General features: G+C 35.6%; 1 protein-coding gene across 10 annotated transcripts in view; it reads left to right on the top strand.

The window, feature by feature from the left end:
• Positions 1–21,747, top strand: part of LOC136042072 (uncharacterized) — a 522,356-nt gene that overhangs the window by 17,378 nt on the left and 483,231 nt on the right. For 9 of the 10 annotated variants that reach the window (XM_065726955.1, XM_065726954.1, XM_065726953.1 and 6 more), the window contains 2 exons: positions 16,080–16,235; positions 20,326–20,497. The gene's annotated coding sequence lies outside the window, so the exon portion shown is untranslated. Of the gene's footprint in view, positions 1–8,044; positions 10,332–16,079; positions 16,236–20,325; positions 20,498–21,747 lie in introns of those variants that run through there. The other variant, XM_065726951.1, reaches the window with a different exon arrangement.

Below are 21,747 nucleotides of genomic sequence, written 5' to 3'. Positions count from 1 at the left end.
ACGTTAAGTATTTGCGCATTATAGAAAAGAGGGGGCAGAGCCAGCTACTTATCGGTTATATAAAGTCGGGAAGTGAAGTTCGATTAGTGCTAATGAAATGGAACAAAATATGATGAATAGTCCTATACAATAGTTTAGCAACAAATTTGGGCTATATATTTTTGCATATTAGGGGAGAGGACAGCATAGCATATATTAAATACGTAAACTAACCATTGCTGCATTTAATATATGCTAAGTTTTACCAACACCCCCCCCACCCCTAATATGCAAATATGTAGCCCAAATTTGTTTGCATAAATCTAACCAAACCAAAATACAAAATAAATATTTAAATAAAATATGGCTACAATTTATTTTTCAACCAAACCAAAGCTAATTGTGTGGTTTAAAGAACTTGCTTGACTAGTTTCTTATATGATGTTTGCATCATTCGCGATCGAAATTGTATAATATTTATTATATAACCGATAAGTACCCAGAACCGTTCCTTGAGTTGATGGTGTCTGAGGAAAAATTAATTAAAATTAGATCAAAATAGTCAACTCCCCAGCCGGAACGCCCTCCACGGTACTCGGGGCAACTGCCCGAGTCCCCTCCCCCCTTGAACGGTTCTGGTTAGGGTAAATCATTGTAGAAGCACCTTCAAATGTTTTAGCTACAAATTTTTGGCATATTATAAAGTATGAATTGTTTTAGTAATACTTTTCCTCTTTTCCATAATGCGTAAATGTTTAACATAAATTATAGCCTGGGTAATTCGCCTTGAGAACTAACTGGAGAAAAGAAAAATGTTAAGAAAACAATTCTTACTTCATTTGTAGGCTAAAGTCTGTATTTAAGATTCTAAACAATTTTTGGTAAATATCACTTCTTCCATAATATTTGTAGTGATTTGTAGTCACAAAACGGAAGTACTTACCTCCACTCCCTATCCCTCTAGAGGGCCCTGACCTTTGATGATCTTTAAAAATATGTGTGTTATAAAAGTGAAACCTTGCAAAATAGATCTTCTGCTTAATTGAAGTACAACAAAATTGTTTTCAGCTTCACAGCTTTGCTCAATCCCAATTTATAAGGTTATAAAAATATGCAAATATATTTCCTAAATTTTGAAAAAAAAACATTGACATTGGAAAGACATAATGTCTGATAGACATAAAAAAGAATCTAAACATGCTACCCCTTTTACTTCCTAGTTATTCCTTCTGGAGAGCCACAAATCGACGATGTTACCATAACGGGCTATTCATGTGACTAAGAAATAAACTTACCACTTTAGGCTACCTTTATACTCTTTTATAGGTAGTGACCTTTGTAGGCTAGGTAGCTAAAAAATATTCCATTTCACGGTATATATTTGCACAGTAGGTAGGTGTGGGGTAAAGTTCATTTTCAATGCAAACCGTAGATAACTTTCGAGATAACTTCCGTAGATAACTTAGCCCCCTGCCCTCAACCCCACACCCCAACCAAAAAAATCCTCCTGAAAACGTCGGTACACTTCCCAATAACCATTACTGTATGTAAACATTGGTCAAAGTTTGTCAAAGCCCCTCCCCCAGGGACTGTGAGGGGGGGGGGTAAGTCATCCTTAAAGACATAGTTATTAAGGTTTTTGACTATGCGGAACAAAATGGCTATCTCAAAATTTTGATCCGTTGACTTTGGGAAAAAATGAGTGTTGGAGGGCGCCTAGATGCCCTCCAATTTTTTTGGTCTCTTAAAAAGGGCACTAGAACTTTTCATTTCCGTTGAACAAAAAAACAAGAAAAACAGACAAACAAACAAATAAACACCCACCCGTGATTTGTCTTCTGGCAAAAAATACGAAATCCCACATTTGTAGATTGGACCTTGAAATTTTTTCTATTGGGTTCTCTGATACGCTGAATGCGATGGTGCGATTTTTGTGACTTCTAGGGGGTGTTTACCCCTATTTCCAAAATAAGGCAAATTTTTTCAGGCTTTTAACTTTTGATGACAAAGACTAAATTTGATGAAACTTATATATTTAAAATCAGCATAAAAATACGATTCTTTTGATATATCTTTTAGCATCGAAATTCCGTTTTTTAGAGTTTCGTTTACTATTGAGCCGGGTCGCTCCTTACTACAGTTTGTTACCACGAACTGTTTGATTTCAATTTAAATTAACACGGGTGGAAACAAAGAGAGCCGCATTGCAAGAATAGCTGGAAAATATATAATTTGGGCTATATATTTACGCATTGGGGTGGGGTAAAGCATAGTGGATCAGCATTCAAGATGCGTTGGCTACAATTCTTCTGCGTATTATGAAGCGAGAATTGTTTCATTAGGATTAACCAAACTTCTTTTCTTGGGCGCGGTGGCTATAAGGCACAAGAACCATTTAATTTATTACTTGGATGTTTGTTCATCCGCTGAAAAACGGGCCTTCGAAAGTGGGCCCATGGACCAATAGGAACTATCTTTCAAGATTATATGTCCTACGTTATTGTTATTATAGCAGCGCAATAGTGCAGCTTAAGGGGTAATGCTTTTATAAATGAACTATTCAGTTTGCTAAGAAGTAAAGTTAACTCTTTAGTCAGCACTGCATCCTAAATCCAAATTTAGCATTCTTTTGCATAGGAAATAAACTTCACTCCACTCCTGTATTTACTAATTCAGGCTATATACTTGCACATTAGGGGTGGGGGTAAAGTTCATTTCCAATGCAAATGAATATCAAATTTGGATTCATGACGTAATTCTGTCTGCAGAGGTAAGTTTATTTCTTAGTTACCTGAACAGTCTGTTAATATAGACATTAGCCTACCCATGTGAAGAGTATTATAGGTACAATATATTGTTTATTTATTTAATTTTTTCAGACTAGGGCTTTTCATATATAAGGATTGTCGCAGAAACTTAAAAACGGGTTCAGTAAATTCGAAATTGAAAGCCCTTTTTGATAGTCGAGTTATTAGAGGGCAACCAGTCCCCCCTTCCAAGCCCTTCATTGCTCCAAACACACCCAATCAAAATTTTGAGATAACCATTTTGTTTAGCTTTGTTGAAAGGTCCAGAAATTGTCTTGTTGGATGACAACCCCTCCCTCCTATAGCCATCAGGACAAGAGTTTTAAGTTATTCCCTGGGGGGATATAAGTTCTTTAAAAAGATGGTCGTATAAACTTTGGAGGGGGCTCAATGGATTGGAAATCAGAAATTTCAGTGCCCTTTTTAAGAGACAAAGTGATCGGAGGTCAGCTATTCCCCTTCCTCCACGTCGCATTTTTCCCAAATGAATCCGATCGAAATTTTGAAATTGTCGTTCGTCCAAAAAATTGACCAAACATCACGTTGCAAGGCCTTTGGGGTTGACCCAACCTTTCAGAGTCTGGGGGGAAGGGTTGTAAGTTATGTTCCTAGGGTTATAAGGCCTTTATGGAAGGAATGATCGTGTAAACTTAAGATGAGGTTCATTGGATCGCAAAGGTATAATTCTAGTTCCCTTTAAAGAGTCAAAAATGATGGAGGGCAAATAGCTTCCCCTCCTTGAGATTCTATATTTCCAAAACATATCCGATCGAAAGTGTGAGATAGGCTTTTGTTCACAATAATCCAAAGAGCATATAACAATGTCTTCAGACTGGACACGACCACCTAGAGCCCAGAGGCATGGGTTGTAAGCTACCCCCCAGGACATATAAGGTATTTATGGAACGGATGGTTTTATAAACTTCGGATCGGATGGGGCTCATTTAATTGGAAGTTCTAGTGCCCTTTTTACGAGTCAAAAGTGAATAGAGGGTGACCAGCTATCCCCCACCCCAGCCTATCATTCCCGAAGCACTCCTGATAAAAATTTTAAGAGAGCTATTTTGTTCAGCATTGTTGAAAGGTCCTGTAATTATGTCTTTGGGGATGTCAACCTCCCCACAGTCCTCCAGGCAAGAACTGTTGTCGGTTTCCATTTGAAAAATTTGCCGTCGGGGGGGAAGTTTTTAGGATGAACCTTTCTGAGGAAATTTTAGACTGGGGCTTTGACAGAATTCCTATACGAAATTCTTTAAATTTGTCTTACTTTCTCTTTGCCAACTGAAGTTCGCATGTGAAAATGTTCTGGGGGAATGGACCGAAGGGAATTTTCAGCAGGTTTGGATTTCCCGGAAAATATTTTCACAGAAGAGGTGATTTCTGGAGTAATAGGAAATAATCAGAAATTTAAGTCTTTTTCATATGGAAGTATGTTAAGGACAATTTTTCCGGGGAATTTTATGGTGGGAGGGGTGTATTTTACAGGGAAGTAACTTTCACGGAGAAGTTTCCCGTAAGGGGAGGGAATTTTTAATGGAGCGTGAGCCAGATAAAATATATTGAAGGATTTGTTAAGCTAAATCAAAATACACTATGTGCTTACCGGTTGTCAAAAGGGTGCATCAACAATATCTCATGAACGGCTTCGATGATTTTGTTGAAACTATTAGGAAATGCAACTTTTATTGAAACTCAGGATATGAAACACTTAAGACTTACTGCTAATGCTAACCACTACTAGTGTTATAATCACTGCTACTACTACTGTTTGAGTCTTAGGCTATTTGACACCAGATGAAAAGGTACTAGCTGGAATCTGATTGTCCAAACGGCAGATCAGGAACGCTAAGGGCGTTAAGTTGAAACTCTCAGGGCTGCTGCTTCTACTAGCCTACTATTTTACAGATGCACTAATAGGGTATAAAGTATAAAGTGTATGTAGAAATAAAAGTAAATGAAAAGATACTTAATAATTGTTAGTTTTCAAAATAGCAAAGTACATATTTTGGCAAGTACCTTTGCTAAGGTGTCCTTAGCCCTAGAAAAAGGGAAGGAAAAACTAAAAAAAAGTAAGATGAAATGGAAGAAACAACAACCAAGTCAAAGCAGTGAAAAGACCGTTCAGAAATTATGTTAGGCAAACACTCCTTTGCTAATGACCAGATTAGAGTCGCTTGTTAATTATAGCGACCACATCAATATTTGGGCAGTCTGAAGTTAGAAAACAATTCTTATTGTTTTAAGACATAGTTATTGGATCTTTCTACCATACTGACTCAAATAGCTCTCCCAAATTTATATCAGATGACTTGGGGGGGGGGGGCTTGGGCGGGGGGGCTTGGGCGGGGGCTAGTTTTCCTCCAATCTCTTTGGTCACGTAAAAGGGGCGCTAGAACTTCTGATGTTTGTTGGAACGAGCTCTGTTCTGACGTTTGAGGACCATTGGCTTTATACAAAGCTCCCCATTTTTGTAGATATGACCTTGAAACTTTTATAAGAGTGGTCTCTGACACGCGGAATGTAATGGTGTAGTCTTTATTAAGATTATTGAAAGCTCTGGGGGACCTCTTCCTAAAATAAGGAAATTTTCTCCGAGTCTAACTTTAATTGCTTGGCAGCATTAAAGTTAAAGAATTTTTTAATGGCACTTGGTATTAATCAAGTGACATATAGCAATCACAGATTCTGTCGGTTTGTCGATCTGTCTGTCGGTCCCGGTTTTGCTATTTTAGGCACTTCCAGGTAAGCTAGGACGATGAAATTTGGCAGGCGTATCAGGGACCGGACCAGATTAAATTAGAGATAGTCGTTTTCCCGATTTGACCATTTGAGGGGAGTGGGGGGCCTGTTAATTAGGAAAAAATAGAAAAATTGAAGTATTTTTAACTTACGAACGGTTGATCAGATCTTATTGAAATTTGATGTTTGGGAGGATATCGTGTCTCAGAGTTGTTATTTTAAATCCCGACCGGATCTCGTGACATTTGAGGGGGGGAGTTGGAAGGGGGAAACCTAAAATTTTGGAAAATACTTAGAGTGGAGGGATCGGGATGAAACTTGGTAGGAAAAATAGGCACAAGTCCTATATACATGATTGACATAACAGGAACGGATCCGCTCTCTTTGATGCAGTTGGGGGAGGGGGTTAATTCTGAAAAATTAGAAAATATGAGGTATTTTTAACTTACGAACAGGTGATCGGATCTCAATGAAATTTGACATTTAGAAGGATATCGTGTCTCAGAGCTCTTATTTTAAATCCCGACCAGATCTGGTGACATTTGGGGGAGGGGAGTTGGGAGGGGGAAACCTAAAATCTTGGAAAACACTTGGAGTGGAGGGATAGAGATGAAACTTGGTGGGAAAAATAAGCACAAGTCCTAGATACATGATTGACATAACCGGAACTGATCCGCTCTCCTTGGGTTAGTTGGGGGGGTGTTAATTCTGGATAATTAGAAAAAATGAGGTATTTTTAACTTATGAACGGGTTATCGGATCTCAATGAAATTTGATATTTAGAAGGATATCGCGTCTCAAAGCTTTTATTTTAAATTCCAATCGGATGTGGTGACATTGGGGGGGGGCGCTTAGATTGGAGGGATCGGGATGAAACTTGGTTGGAAAAATAATCAGAAGTCTTAGATAAGTGATTTACATAATTAGAACGGATCCGCTCTATTGGGGGGGGGGGGGTACTTCCGGAAAATTCGAAAAAATGACTTTTTTTCGTATTTTTAACTTACGAAGGAGTGATCGAATCTTCATGAAACTTCATATTTAGATTGACCTCGTAACTCAGATCTCTTATTTTAAATCTCAACCGGATCCAGCGTCTTTAGGGGGGGACCGGAAATCTTAGAAAATACTTAAAGCGGAGAGATGAGGATGAAACTGAATGGGAAGAATAAAAACCTGTCTATGATACGTCACTGACATAATCGGACCGGATCTGCTCTCTTTGGTGGAGTTGGGGGGGGGGGTAATTTTGAAAATTGAGGTATTTGTAACTTACGAAAGGGTGACCAGATCTTAATGAAATTTAATATTTAGAAGGATCTTGTGCTTTAAAGCTCTAATTTTAAATTCCGACCAAATCCTGTGACATTGGGGGGAGTTGGAGGGGGAAACCGGAATTCTTGGAAAACGTGAAAATTGGAGTATTTTTATCTTACGAACAGGTAATCGGATCTTAATGAAATTTGATATTTAGAAGGAAGTCATGTCTCCGAGCTCTTATTTCAAATCCCGACCAGATCTTTTGACATTGGGGCGAGTTTGAGGGGGAAATCTTGGAAAACACTTGGAGTGGAAGAATCGGGATGAAGCTTGGTGGATAGAATAAGCAAATGTCCTTGATACGTGATTGACGTAACCGTACTAGATTCGCTTTTTTTGGGGGAGTTGGGGGAGGGGTTCAGTGATTTGGCGAGTTTGGTGCTTCTGGACGTGCTAGGACGATGAAAATTAGTAGGCGTGTCAGGGAGCTGCACAAAGTGACTTGATAAAGTTCTTTTTCCCAGATTTGACCATCTGGGGGGCTAAAGGGAGAGGACAAATTAGAAAAAATTGGGTATTCATAACTTACGAGTGGGTGATCAGATTTTAATGAATTTTGATATTTAGAAGGGCATCGTGACTCAGAGGTCTTATTTTAAATCCTGACCGGCATTAATCCTATGATTTTCCTTTTGAATCAATCTATTGATTAGAATTTTGTTAGAGCTTATATCATATGAGCTCTTGGCTCTTAGCTCTTCTTGCCTCGTCACAAGTGCCATATGAACTCTCAGCTCTTGTTTTATTTGAATTCAGTGAAAAGGGCCAATTCTTTTGATCTATCAATTATAATCAAAATTCTCTTTTTACAGCTTTGGTTACTTTTGGGCCAAGTCGCTCCCTACTTACAGATCCTTTTATGAACTGTTTGATGAAAAGGAATGTTAGTTTGTTCTCGTTGAATTAAATTATATTGCAATTGGTTTATAAAAATTTTCTCTATGTCTCTGTTTATACCGGAGTGTTCATATATAAAAAAAAGGTAAAGGATACGGCACTAGACTTTACAGTCCCTACCGGCGGTGCTGATCTCCGTTTCTTGGCCCTTCAGCCAGGAAGTGCAATGGGGGGGGGGTGTGTGTGTGTCGGGGGCCAACCATTCTGTGCTTTCGCACACCCTTCCTGTTTACCTTCCCCAGATTTCTCCAGGTACCCATTTAGAGCTGGGTCGACTTTGGCAAAGCTTACAGAGTCACGCCACTGACCCCCGTCCCAAACTAAACAATTGGGTACACTGGGATTCGAAACCGTGTCCTCTCAGACAAAGGATCCTGAATACAGCGCACCAATCCACTCGGCCAGGACGGAGTGTTCATATATTTATTTTTAAATATCAGTTGCCTCCTTAAAAGATTGTTTTAAGCCAGTAATCGAGGAAATTGAAGTTGGTTTGTCAAGCAAAACTAAATGATTTAAATATTCAAGCATGGAGAGCCAAAGCAGTCAAAAGCCGAACCTTCAAATGAAAGTTCAGTTTTGCTAGCCTATACTTACCTCACACATTGATACACTATTATCAAATGCTTTTCTTTGTTTTGTTGTTTTTAATACGAAGACGAACATGGACACCACAAATTCTGCGAAGACCCCACGGTGAACAGCCTATTGAGGTATCTATAATATAATCAGTTTTCGGTTTTGAACTAAATCTCTGATAACTCCATAGCCCTCTATAAGCGGGGTGGAGGAGGGACTTTTAGTACCAATATATAAGGCAAGTATATGCTAGCCAAACTGAACTCTTATTCAAAAGTTCGGCCTTGGCATTGCTGACCCACCTCACACGTTGTTGTACATTATTAACAGAAGCCTAGATTCCAACCGATTTGGTGGTGGGTTCTTAAATCAGCTAATATATATTTTATTATCAACTCAAATATTTCCATGCATAACTAAATAGCTGTCTGAACCGCGACACAATTTAAAGCAACGGTTTGATCTTCTATTTCATGAAGGTAATGACTCGGAAGACCAGCCAGCAGCATTCATTATATTAGCAAGAGGTACAGATTTTGATAGCGCCCATGACGCCGCCATTGATATTGTAACGTCTGCTTTCCCTTTTTTACGATCTTCTTATTCTGTATCGTATGCCATATTTTGTATTTTCCCCCGGAAGAATGATAACGGATGTGTTTTTACTTGTTACCTTGCTGAAATTGTTTTTTTTTAATTCATTATATAAAATCCTGTCAAGATGATTCACAAACAATCTCTTTTCTTTATCACAAAAACAGAAAATCGGACGTCGCAAACCATTAAAGCTAGATTTCTTTCTCCTTTTTTTATGTTTTATGTCTCCACCCTGTCATTTTCCAAAAATGCCCCATCCCTTGAAAAAACCGAAAACCACCCCTCCAACAGCTGGTGGGTTTCAAGTCACTTTTGACTTTTAAAAAGGACTAGAACTGTCAATTTCTGATCGAATGAGAATCCTCTGAAGTTACTAAAACCATGAGTCGGAGGTGCAGATGAGAAAGGTGCAGCCCCCCTCCTATACGGAATGAGTTCCGCTCATTTTCGGGTTTAGTGTCTCTCTTTATTCTCATAATAACAGCATGGGCCAGAAATATTCACAGAAATCAAGAGAGATTAAATATCAGTTTCAAATTTTTGATGTTCAAAGATTTTTGTTCCTCACTAAAAAAATAACCCCCCGAACAAAAGTTCTGGATACGACCCTGGGGATTTTATATCGAACAAAGTGTTCATAATTGCTTCGTGGGTGGATCTTTCATCGAGGAATTTTCCTTTGGGAAATGGAATTTTCGCTTTGATTTCCTGGCATTATTTAAAAACTATCAGAATTAAATAAGAAATAACAAGTCTTTTCAACTGAATTTACGAAGCAACATCAAACTTAAACAAACAGAAATTATGACGTATTTGAGGAATGTTGTCTCCCTCTCAATGTGCTTTTTACGCTAATTTTATTCTATAACCTTTAAAAAAGGTTATTATTCTAATAATACAAGAGTTATTCTTAAATAATTGGAACGAAAGGTCAAATTTAAGTGCAAAGAGCGTGGTATTGAGGAGGGGTTAACTCCGTTCATATACAGAATAGTTTCTGTTCGTTTTAACTTTTTATGCTTCTCCGTACTTTCAGTTTAAAAACATGTCTTTTAACTTGGTAGCATTTTGTTATGTAGTTTAATATGGACGACACAGTCTATCTCATATAGAATTATACACTATGGAATGGGGGATGTTGGGTTTATCGGAGGTGGAGGGGGACTGCCAGTTTTTGACCCTCAAACGAGTGCAGTTTGATGACTGCTCTATAGCAATCAGTTACTATTCCCATTGCGCAATTACTGTTACTCTACTATATTTGAATTCTCTTTATGGCTTCCAAAGTTCGTCTTTCTACCATCCAAACATCTATCAAAAGATCTTGCTTTTACTTTCATCCATTCAATGGACCCAATCAAGGGCAGGTTATCTTCAAGTGGACTGGGAAGGGGTCTTACGAAAGATTGACAGGTATTTGGGGCCCCTTTTTTATTATTGTCCCTTTCCTTTTTTTTGATGAATTGAAAATTCGGAAAAGGAACTCGAATATTAAAAAAAAAACTATTCTACCAGAAAAACTGACAGGCCGGGAAAAGCGCCATAATGCCTGATTTATTTTGTCGTATTCATTTTGAACGTACCCAATTATTAAGTTTGGGACGGGGGTTAATGGCTAGACTCTGTAAGCTCAGCCAGAGTCAATCCAGCTGTAAGTGGGCACCTGAAGAAATCTGTTGAAGGTAAGCAGGAAGGGTGTGCGAAAACACAGGATGGTTGGCCCTCCACCCCCATTGCACTTCCGGGCTGAAGGTTCAAGAAACGGAGAGCAGCGCCGCCTCTAGGGACTGTAAAGTCCAATGGGGTATTCTTTACCTTTTTCTTTACCCACCTTATTTATTTTGGATGGGCAAGTTCAGACAAGGAGGGAAACTAGAAATTCCTAAAACGGGAGAACCTTATTTCTCATTTCCATACTTTGATAATTGTTTCGGAGTTTTCCTGGAAAATTGAGGGGGGAGTATCCCTGGCCGCAACCGGTGGAGCTCATTTAAAGATAAATACTCCTTTAAGTGAGCCTGCCGGACTAATTGTGTTTTAATCCATAAGTTGAAGAGAAAATTAGATTCGATACTGCTTTAAAGTGTTAGAATGAGAGAAAAGTTGAGATGCCTAGGACCCGTGCTACAAATGAAAATGGCAGACAAACAAATACTCTACATTTAACCAACTATCCACGGCCAAACGGAATGCAAGTCGTTTCCAAATTAGGCAGGTGAGTTCATTTTGGAGGATTTAAGGGGAATTAGAAATTCTTGTAAGGGTGCAAAGAGAGTGGCTCTAGAGATGTTGGTACGGAGAAGCGTGCCTAGCTATGTTGGTGTTAGGCAGCTTGGTACCGTTGTGAGTTCTAGTAGTTGTTACAGAATCTACTAAAGTAGTGATTTGAAAATTCTTCACACCTATAAGTCTCCTTTTGTCTGTATCTACAGAGCGACTCGAACTTTGTATCTTCCTTTTCGAGAAGAAGGGATAGTCAGTGCAGTTCAGCTGTTACTGTGAATTTCCGCAGTCTGGTTAATTTCATCATTGACCGTTGACTGTCCGAAATTCCCTTTTCTCTAATTGGAATCAATTAGCTTTGCGAATCAGCATTTTCAGTCTTATGCAAGCTTTAATGGTAAAAGTTAGGTTAAATTAAGTTATAAATCTTAAAAATGGGTAAAAAATCTAACCTATATAAACCTATCACCATCAAACCGTGCATAAAACTAATGACTGCCAAGCTGAATAAAACCAAGTAGAAAAAATGTATGTCTTATATTCACCGGTAAATGTCAACATTCGTGTGATATTCACAGTAACACAAAATCCTAATATTTCCTGGATTTCATCAGTTTTTGCATCCTTTACCTCCTAAGAAATTTGTTGCCCCTACAAGAAACTACGCGTTCCTCATCGTGCTACAAGACGCCTCCTAATTAGTTGAATTTTTCGTTAAAAATGAATCTATTAGCAGGGGACCTGTCTAATTCTTGCTTTTTGTGACGACATGGTTCCGGTTCTGTTACCTGACTACATGATTGGGTGTAGACGCATCAGTAATAACTTTTTCTCTTTTTTTGTTGACTGATCTTTTCGCTTGAGGAGGCGCCTAAGTTTTAAAACAATTATGAGTAATGCAATTTTATAGTATGTTATACTTCTTTTTCTAGAAGTTGACTTTAGACGTAAGCGACATATTTTGAATTGATTATTAATAGATATTTATGCAAAATGCTTGCTTCCAGATATGATAATTATTAACAATGAATTTAAGAACTATTAAAGTCATATTTCTTTCGGAATACAATCTAGGTGAGGGGGATATCCCCCTATATTTGTTGCTTCTTACCTTAGATTTTTTGAAAGTTACATTGTTTTGTGATTCTCACGTAAAAAAATTGAAAAAACTCACACCCCCTTCTATATTTTGCAAAATATTTTTTATATAAGTTTGGAGATAAATTCTTTACTTACATAGGAATAAAGTGGACCCTACTCAATGCCTTATTTACGCCTTTTCTGGATATAATAATCGTCTTAATCGCAAATATACCTTTCCCCCCTCATATATGTTATGATTATTGTCATCTTCTCCTTAATGTTTTACCACTAGATGTCTATATGAGATCTCGAATCGGTCACCCTAATTTTTTAGTTTGTTGATTTGTTTGATTATCCTTGGTGTATGTCATGCCACAGGATTTGGAGGGGATATGGCTATATGCAGTTTTGTTTAGAAGTGGTTTTTTGTATATATATATATATATATATATATATATATATATATATATATATATATATATATATATATATATATATATATATATATATATATATATATATATATATATATATATATCTATATCAGTGCTAAACTTTTGTAATTCCCGACCCCATTTATGATTGCGAGTTTCTTTACGACCCCAACAAATATAAAAGAAAAATAAATTAATATTTTTTTTTATGATATATTTATTAGGTAACAATATACATATGCATATGAAAATATATAAATTTAGAATTCGTTTGAAACATAAAAATCTAAAATTGAAATTTGCACAAAATGTTATAGAAATGTTTTTATTATAGTTTCAAAAACAAAAGTGGATTCTGACCGTCTTAATTCTCTCGAATATATCCAAGTAGTTGCGTGGTAAATATTAAATTAAAGTTTGCGTTAAAAATTTAATGAAATGGACGTGCCTGTTTTTTATTGCCTAACAAATCAAATCTTGGTGTAATGTTTGAAACTGCTGGACGTAAGACCTCTTCAACATTTTTTATCGCTGAATGATATTGGGATTTAATGTGTGTTAAAGCTGAGAAAGTAACTTCATAATAAATATGTGGTGTTGAATGGCAGAAGTACATTTAACTCCATATCGGCGATTGTGGGAAATTCAGTTCTAGTTCCGATCCAGAATTCGGTCAAGGGCTTTTTTTGGAATTGTATTTTTAAGTTTGAGTCACACGAAAGCTCAGCAAATTCCTCTTGAGCTTTAAGTGGCAGATGATTAATCTCGCTTAAGCCAATCCAAAACGGCTTTTGAATCCAAAATATTTTTGTAAATCAATATTAAATATAGAATATGTGTGGAACAGTATTTCTAGCGCTTTTAAGTGATCTACAATAGTTTTTGCGATAAAAGTTCTACGATGAATTTCCTCAATTACAAAATTGTCGACACTGGAAAATATTTCGAACGAATTTTTTTCGACCCTACTTTTCCAAATCCTGATCTTTTTAATAAAGCTTCAAATTCTATCGTTTGAAGTAAATATATCGCAATTTTTTCCTTGGAGAGACAAGTTAATATCGTTTAACTTCGCAAAAATATCTGCCAAATAACACAGCTTGGATAGCCACAAGTCATCTTGAAAAAAAGTAGCAAATTCACATTTTCGTTCAGTTAAAATATTTCTATCTCGTCCTTTAATAACAATAATCTTTTTAAACTTTGACCTCTTGACAGCCATCTTACTTCTGCATGTAACAAAAAAGTTGTATAATTGGAAATCGTATCCTTACAGAGATTTGAAAATAAGCGACTGTTTAGGGCATTGCTCTTAATAAAATTTATGACCTTAACAGCATCCCGAAGCACATCGTTCAATTCTGGTGCTATCAATCAGTTAAGAAGTGCCCAAAGGATTTTTACATGCTGGGACTGTAAGGTCCTGTCGGTCGCGAAAGGGTTAAACTCGGAAAAGTAAGGGTTCAACTAAGGGTTAATTCGGAATGACATGCACTTCGTTCACAATCATACAATGGCTAAATGAAAATAGCACGTAATGTTTATATAGTTTCTTCGAAATAACACTTAGAAATTTTGTTGATAATATTTATCAGGATTATTTCAGTTTTAAGAGATTGACAAAAATAAATCTACATTTTTTTATAAATTTCTATAACATATTCTGATTCATTGTAAATTTATACAAGATATTATAATGATCGGAATAGAAATGCTGGTATAAACAGTCTTTCCGAACCAGAACATTTTATGATATATTTATCTACGATGATTGTTATTTTTCTTTATAGGCCTAACAATAATTTTACAAGTTAAAAAACATTTTTTGTTAAATTGTATTTTTATCACTCGCGACCCCATAATTTTGCTACGCGACCCTAAATGGGGTCGCGACTCATAGTTTAAGAAGCCCTGATCTATATAAATCCATAAACCTCAATATATTTGAAAGGTATACCTACCAAGCAACCCTACACGCGGCTCGGTTTTGAATTGATTGATGGGTGATTATTTGGTACTTGGAACAAGCTTATTCCACAGCTTAGCCTCTCTATAAGTAACAGAAAAAGCTCAAACAATGTTTACAAGAGCCCAAATATTGTTAGTAATATATCTTCAAAATATACAGTACTGTATCAGGATACACTATTCTACAAATTTTTATTTTTTTTTCGGGGAGAAAGACAATTTCTTTTCAACTTAGTTTTTTGATCACTAAGTTTGGTCTTCTAACATGTTTTTTTGCGAGTCCTCCGTCTAAATGCAAACATAAAGTCTCTGCCAGCTATTTGTTTTCAGCAAGATATATCGATAAAATTCTCTGCCGGCTATTTGTTTTCAGCAAGATATATCGATGAATTCATATTGCATATAGTTAGGGACTGCGTGTCGGTCTTTTAGGAGGGTGTGAATAGAATATAACTGTGACAGCGGAGATTATCAAATTTTGAAGATGTATCTGACGGGTAATCTAACTGTATACTTGTTTTTTCATTCTGTTATTTTTTTTTCTTTCCTATACAATAATTTGTAATGCTTGCGTAATTCTGAATAAAGAAAATCTCGATTAGATCTTGGTAACTTAAAACAGTTAAAGTTTTCACTGTTGTCGAAGAAAAAGTTACCAACGCCTGGTCTGATATTTGACGTTTCTTCAGTTCTTTTGGTGTAATACTAAGCCAATATTACCATAGTAATAAGCACTGGATCTCAGTTTCTGAGACTAGCAAATTTGCCAAGTTATGAAAGAAAACAATAGCAACAAGATCTGTCAAACACTAGATGGAACTAGTGATTTTTTTTGACACTTGCATCAGTCTTCAGTCCCAGTTTCCGGAGTTTCTTGAAATTTTAATTTGATCACTAATTAGTCTACTATTTATTTATCTGCCCGGATACCCTCTCAATGCTATCTATATAAAACACTAAATTATGTCTTCTTGCTTACTTTCTTTACTCTGTATTTATAAAGCAACTGGATACCTGTGGTTAATTATGCTTATTTTTATTTGTTTTTAGTACCTTAATTTTGCTCGATTTTTCGGTTAGATGTTTTTCAAGTTCTATGAAAAACTACGTTTTTTTGCGGTGAAGGGGTGGTGGGATTCAATGCCCGTGTCCAGGCACGTATGCAGGAATGTTTTTCGGGGGGGGGGGGACACAAATCCTTCAAATTCCTTATACTGTTAGAGGTATCAGAAAATTATGTGAAAATAAAAACAAATCGTGGGATTTCAGGAGAGGTACCCCTTGCGTACGTGCCAGCCCATGTCTCCTACTCACCATTTCGGAATAGTGTTTCTTCTGCTAAAAAAAAAAAAATACTGATGCGCTGATCCCTTTACCAAAGCACGGTGTTATGAGGCAAGCACGGTAGTAAAATGTGTCTTGTTTACATCACATACATTACGTACCTTTTCAGACGCACAATTCTCACCGTACTATAAAAGAAGCGCAACTTCAAAAAAGGAAGAACTATGTCTATAAAACCTGGCTGTTAGATGCTATTTAGGAGAGAAGAAGAGACTCAACGACACCCAATTTGATACCAATGGCTAATGACGAATTAGTATACAAGGTAGTAGACACTAATCTGGATAACAAATTTGTATTATTTCTTGGATAACGGCTGATGAATATTGGGTCTCTTGGATATAAACAGGGGGATGAAGTTTTTTGGAAACATGATTGAAGCCTGTTATAAATGTAGTTGAATGGCAATTATCTATTTCTATTTTACCATATTATGTGCAGTATTTAGCATCATTCTTTGCTATTCTCCCTCTAAAGCGTTTTTTGTTTTGAATTTATGCTAGGATCTAGGGAGAGGTAGCATATTATTTGCAGCTATTAGCATCCTTCTGTGCTATTCTCCCCCTAAAGAGTCCTTTTGAGTTATGCTAGGGATTAGGGAGAGGCTAACAATTTTGGTGTGACGGGTGTTTAACGAATATTTCTTACTCAGAATTTTTTGCTTAGAAAATTTTCTTACTTAGAGACTGAGGGCAAATTTGTACAAACTATTCTTGAGTTAAAGCTTAGTATCGGTAAAGGACGAATTTGCCGTTAATCCTTGAGTTAACTGACGCTATTTGATTTCAAGGCCCCTGTCTCTAATGGATAGAAATCTCAAAAGCTGTCCATTAAAACTAAAATGTAAAACTACTAGTATATAGTTCCTGGGAATTTGCAATTTGTGAATTTGCTCTTTGTCTTTCAGTCAGGAAAATTATATATTTAATACAAGAAATTTCGTTTTGCTGATAGAAATTTAAAGGAGAATTTTAAGAAGGGGAATAAGTTGACAGAAGCAGAACCATTTTTGATAGATTAGCAAGATAAGACACTAGAGTCAGCTCTTGATCGAAACAGAACATTCTAGTTCCTGTAATTCTCCCATTGCTCACAGGCAGCTCTGCCAGAATATCCCTGCTTTTTTTTCGTACAGTCCCAATTGTCTTCAATCGAAACATTTTTTTTCAGAAGTTCTGCTGCAAATGTAACCGATGTAAACCCGTTGTCAAGCGTGACGTTTAATTATGTTAATTCAGAAAATAGCTAAATTCAGCATTTTCATACACTATACCTGATGAAATTTACTACGAAGCTTGTAAACAAGGTTTGAAAAGCTCTATAATTACACAGTTTTAATAAAGATATCAGTTTTCACGAACAAGTGAAAAAGTTACATAAATGGTAAAGCTTGCGTAATTTTTTCTACTAATCCTTAATATCTCCCTAACCAGTTCAGATAATAAAACCCGGTGACAGCACAAGAATTGATTAATCATAGTATTAGCATATATGGGAGGTGGGTTCGTGCAAAGCTTCCGTTTCCATGGTAACTGCTAAAACGTGTTTTGGTGTCGTAAAATTTACGAATTCTTACCCTTCTAGCTAGGGTTAAGGAAACACATTGGTATTATTGAGAAAGGCATCTTGTCCAGTGTTAATTAAAATACTCATTAATTTTTTTAGAAGGTTTCAACAACCTTAAGCTCATTAGCGAATTTCAATTCTTGGGAAAACTCCTTAGAGAGATTGTGGAGTCGAACTGCATTTGGAACAGGGAGGGTGAAACAACGAATATGGTATTTGATTACTTATGATTTATTTGATATAAAAGAAGAAACCAATTTCACTAGGAAACGGTCAATATTGAATTCACTGAAAGTTTTGAAATAATACATTGTAATTAACCAAGTCAAATGCTATTTTTAGATCTTAAATGGAAATTATTTAAGTCGGGCATTAGGCTTTTGAGGAATTTTACCAGTTAAGTAGACAAGATAAGCACAAGAATTATAGGTAGATGTGGAACTGAGGTTCCCGAATGGTCCCAGGCCTATAAGAGGAGGAAGGATTTTTTCTCTGCCAATCAACAAAAAATTCTTTGTATAGTTAGCAGAATAAATGAGATCGGATGAACACCCTCAAAACCAGTATTCTAATAAGGGGAAATGGGATATCTAAAGGACAGGCACTTGTTTTTCTTAGCTTCCCAATACTTCTTTCAATTTCTATTGCAAAAATCACTGGGAGAAAGGGGAAATCGTGTCAGCCGGTACATGATTAGACAATAGAAGATGAGTTTCTTAAACATAGTGGCCCTGAGGTTATAAATAAATTACTGAAGATTGTGAATATGATTTACGGAAAAGGGAAGTACTTAGCGATTTAAAAAAAAGAAGCTTAATTAAGCCCCTGTATAGGTGATAAGTGACTGACTGTGGTATCTATCTAGGCATTAACCTGGTCTTTGTAGGCCGCAAATTACTTAGTAAACATGTTGATTTTTGAACTGAGAGATGGTGTAGACAAGTTTATGACAGAAAAACAGTCTGGTCTTAGAAAGTGTTGAGGATGTCTTGGCCAAATTTTCCATTTCAGGTTAATAAATGAGAAGTGTCTGAGTGATCAAACACATTTAGTCCTTAGTTTTATAGATGATGAGCAAGCTTTTGATTCTGTTGATAGAAGAGCTTCAGCGAAGGTCTTGTCATTGTATGGTATACCAGACAAATACATTAAAGTGATTAGTGCTGTGTACAAGATTTAAGTAAGAAAAACAAGTTTTATTTTTAAATGAAAATAAGGAGCAACATTGAAACTTAAAACGAACAGAAAGTATTCAGTATATTAAAGGAACTTTCCCCTCCTCAACACCCCGCTCTTTACGCTAAAGTTTTTTTTTTTTTTTTTTTAAATTGGAGTCGTGAGAAAGATTCAAACTTCAGCGTAAAGAGCGTTTGCTTAAAGAGATTGGCGTGAGGGGCGCTCATTGTTCCCCCGATGAAATGAGCGTGGGAGGGGACCTAGTTGCCCTTCATTTTTTGTGCTCACTCAAAAAGGGCACTAGAACTTTTAAATCTGTTAGAATGAGCTCTTTCGCAACACTCTTTGACCATTGCGTCGACAGGATCACCCCTGAAAAAAAACAAACAAAAACAACAACCAATAAATACTGTGATTTTTCTGGCAAAAAAAAAAAAAACAACAAAATTCCACATATTTGCAGATAGGAGCTTGAAACCTCTACAGTAGGGTAATCTGATATTCTGAATCTGATTGTGTGCTTTCCATTAAGATTCTATGACTTTTAGGGCGTCTTTACTTGTTTTTCAAAAATAAGACAACTTTTCTCAGACTCTTAACTTTTGATGGGTAGGATTTAACTTGATGAAACATGTATATTTAAAATCAGCATAAAAGTCCGATTCAGGGGATGTATGTATTGGTATCAAAATTCCTTTTTTTACAGTTTAAGTTACTATTCAGTCGGGTTCCTCCTTACTACAGTTTGTTACCACGAACTGTTTGATAACACTGCTGCGGATAAGGTAGAATATGAGGTTAGAAGCTGGTTTAATATTTAATCAGGAGTTCAATGGGGTTGCGTTCTATCACCATTAGCACGTATGATTCTGGTGCACTTTGTCCTAAGGAGCACAGCAAAGGCAATGTGAGAGCACGGAATTAAAAGTCCCCTAGACTTGATGATAATGTAAGCATCTTAGATGAAAATGTTGGTAAAATGAATTATGCGAGTTCAAGGGGCTAGAATACGTTTGAAAAATTAATTTTAAGAAAGCTTGAGTCAATAAAGCAGCGTCACGTACCACGGTAGCATAATTATTGAAGACGGTAGAGCAGTTTCTAGGAGTTTTTACTTGACCACTAATTGGGGTAATATTCAATTGTATGCCCCGGATAATCCTCTCAATAGTATGTTTTTACAACACTGAATTAGGCCTTTGATATCTTGTAACGGCTTAGGGTTGTGGCAAACATGTCTTCTTGCTTGCTTTCTTTACTTTAAAGCAACTCGATACCCTGTCAATGAGACTCATTGTAATTTTTGTTTTGTTTTTAGCACTTCAATTTTGTACGATTTTTTGTTTAGGTGTATTTTTCAAGTTTTGTTTCGAGTCTTTCGTGAAGTCGCGAAACACTTAGTGAAAAAAGAAAATTTCAGATTTTGGGATTGAATGCCCATGTCTCCTGCCTACCTTCTCGGAATTATCTTTCATCTATAAAAAAAAAAAAAAAAAAAAAAAAAAAAAAAAAAAAAAAAAAAAAAAAAAAAAATACTGATTTCCTGATTGCCGTACCAAAGCACGGTAGTAAAATATGACTGTTTACTTATCATAAATTATATGCTTTTTCAGGTACAATAGCCCCCCACCGTATTATGAAAGAAGCGCATCGTCAAAAAAAGAAGAACAACGTCTATAGAAATATTAGAAATTGGATATGACCGCAAGATGTTATTTAGGAGAAAAGAAGAGACTCAGCGACGCTCAATGTGATACCAATGGCTAATGGCAAACAAAATACAAGGTAGTAGACACAGATCGAGAAAATACCTATATATATATATATATATATATATATATATATATATATATATATATATATATATATATATATATATATATATATATATATATATATATATATATATATATATATATATATATATATATATATATATATATATATATATATATATATATATATATATATATATATATATATATATATATATATATATATATATATATATATATATATATATATATATATATATATATATATATATATATATATATATATATATATATATATATATATATATATATATATATATATATATATATATATATATGTACTGTTTTAGCTGAAAAGCTGTTTATAAATCTCCCACCCACCCAAAAAATATTTTCATTAACTCCCGCCATTTTCATTAAATTTATATACAAATTTAGAATTCGTTTTGAAACATATAAAAATCTAAAATTGAAATTTGCACAAAATGTTATAGAAATGTTTTTATTATAGTTTCAAAAACAAAAGTGGATTCTGACCGTCTTAATTCTCTCGAATATATCGAAGTAGTTGCGTGGTAAATATTAAATTAAAGTTTGCGTTAAAAATTTAATGAAATGGACGTGCCTGTTTTTTATTGCCTAACAAATCAAATCGCTGAATGATATTGGGATTTAATGTGTGTTAAAGCTGAGTAAACTTCACAATAAATATGTGGTGTTGAATGGCAGAAGTACATTTAACGCCATATCGCCATATCGGCGATTGTGGGAAACTCAGTTCTAGTTCCGATCCAGAATTCGGTCAAGGGCTTTTTTTTGGAATTGTATTTTTAAGTTTGAGTCACACGAAAGCTCAGCAAATTCCTCTTGAGCTTTAAGTGGCAGATGATTAATCTCGCTTAAGCCAATCCAAAACGGCTTTTGAATCCAAAATATTTTTTGTAAATCAATATTAAATATAGAATATGTGTGGAACAGTATTTCTAGCGCTTTTAAGTGATCTATAATAGTTTTTGCGATAAAAGTTCTACGATGAATTTCCTCAATTACAAAATTGTCGACACTGGAAAACCTTTCGAACGAATTTTTTTCGACCCTACTTTTCCAAATGCTGATCTTTTTAATAAAACTTCAAATTTTATCGTTTGAAGTAAATATATCGCAATTTTTTCCTTGGAGAGACAAGTTAATATCGTTTAACTTCGCAAAAATATCTGCCAAATAACACAGCTTGGATAGCCACAAGTCATCTTGAAAAAA

The sequence above is a fragment of the Artemia franciscana genome, unplaced genomic scaffold (assembly GCF_032884065.1).
Source record: "Artemia franciscana unplaced genomic scaffold, ASM3288406v1 PGA_scaffold_60, whole genome shotgun sequence".
Classification (NCBI taxonomy): Eukaryota; Metazoa; Arthropoda; class Branchiopoda; order Anostraca; family Artemiidae; genus Artemia; species Artemia franciscana.
Note: the sequence above shows the minus strand (reverse complement) of the source record. Positions and strands in the feature narration are given on the sequence as shown.